Below are 1920 nucleotides of genomic sequence, written 5' to 3' on the forward strand. Positions count from 1 at the left end.
AGCATCAGTAGGCACCAAACTGCAGCCACACCTAGTGGAAAAGCAATGAGGTGTCCTGTGGCACCTTAAAGCCTAACACATTTATTTGGGCAGCAGTTATCTTAGGCTGGAGCCCATTTCATCAGGTGCATGAAGTGGAAACTTCAGTTTGGCCCGGATATACACACATGCAGAGTCAGGAGTGTTACGTTACTATGGGAGGACCAGTGCTAATGAGGCCAATTCAATCAGGGTGGATGTGCCCACTCCCAAGAGTTGATGAGGGGGCTCTGAAGAGAGACTGGGAGTGGCTGGCTCACTACAAGACGTATTTGTCCTCATTTTGGTATTCTCACCCTCTCATCAACTATTGGGAGTAGGGCTGTAGACAAGTAGTTGACTAACCGATAAGCCTACGTTTATCGGTTAGTTGAGTTGACTACTCAGCTACTCACATTCCCCCCTGCACTGCCTCTGTATCAGAGGCAGCAAGTGGGGGAAGCAGGAGCCAGTTTCACCTTAAGAGGCAGTTCCCCCTGTACCGTCTCCACAATACCGCCTGCCCGTCGCCCTCCAGCCCCCCAGCGCGGAGGGGTGGGTGAGTGAAGGGAGGCTGCCGTGAAGCAGCCTCTGACCATGGTGGGCCCAGGATTGCCGTGGACAGGAGCTGCTGGACCCAGCGCAAGCCAGGACTGAGCAATCCCAGCTCAGTCCCATCTCACACCGGGCAAGGACCTATCCCCGCTGCGGCTCTGCAGTTTAAATGCAGTAGGAGCCGGGCTGCCTGCCTGCCCAGCTCTTACTACATTTAAACTGCAGAGCCACAGCGGGGGTAGCTGCTGGACCCGGCACGAGCCACGGCTGAGCCCCTTCCCTTATCCACTAATCGTGTAGTCAATATAAAATTCTATCAACTACACAATTAGTGAAATACCCGCTTCTTCACATCCTGAGTTGGGAGAAGGCCAGATCCATACTGATCGAACTGGCCTCATTAGTACCGGTCCCCATATGGTAACGTAACACTCCCATCCTTGCATATGTATGTACCCCTGCCAAACTGAAGTTTCCACTTCATGTGTCTAACAAAGTGGACTCCAGCCCACGAAAGTTTACATCCAAGTAAATGTCTTTGAGGTGCCACAGGACTTCTCATTTTTGCTGAAGAGGATTAATATGGCTACCCCTCTGAAACTTGTCACACAAGAGGGGATAACAGCGTAGGTACGGTGGGCACAAGCCATGTGTACAGAGGCCTGGTCCATGCTAGTTTTGCCAGCATATCTATGTTAACTAAGGGTCTGAAAAAACTCCCTCCCCAAGGCATGTCAGTAGACCTCTGCTGAAACACCCCTCTACTGACAGACAAGTGCTTCTGACAGCACAGCTAATGTTTGGGGAGATGATGGTGTTACACTGACAGAAGAACTTCTGTCAGTTTATGTTGCAGCTATGCAAGGGAGCTCTGTCGCATAAGGTAAGTCTACACTGCCACCCTAGTTTGAACTAGGGTGGCTAATGAAGGCATTTGAACTTGCAAATGAAGCCCGGGATTTAGATATCATGGGCTTCATTTGCATGTTCCCGGGCGGGCGCCTTTTTTAAATGCCCGGTAGTTCGAACTGACTGCCCGCAGCTACACACAACATGGACTAGATAGTTCAAATTAAAGCTCCTAATTTGAACTACTGTTAAACCTTCTTGTGGGAGTAATAATGGTAGTTCGAATTAGGAGCTTTAATTCGAACTACTTAGCCCGTACCGCGTGTAGCCACAGGCAGGTAGTATGAACTACGGGGCATTTAAAAATGGGACCCGCCCTGGAACATGCAAATAAAGCCCGGGATATTTAAATCCCGGGCTTCATTTGCAAGTTCGAATGACTACATTAGCCACCCTGGTTCGAACAAGGGTGGCAGTGTAGACATACCCATAGTGACT

This window comes from Pelodiscus sinensis, chromosome 16 (assembly GCF_052426305.1).
Source record: "Pelodiscus sinensis isolate ZL-2025 chromosome 16, ASM5242630v1, whole genome shotgun sequence".
Classification (NCBI taxonomy): Eukaryota; Metazoa; Chordata; order Testudines; family Trionychidae; genus Pelodiscus; species Pelodiscus sinensis.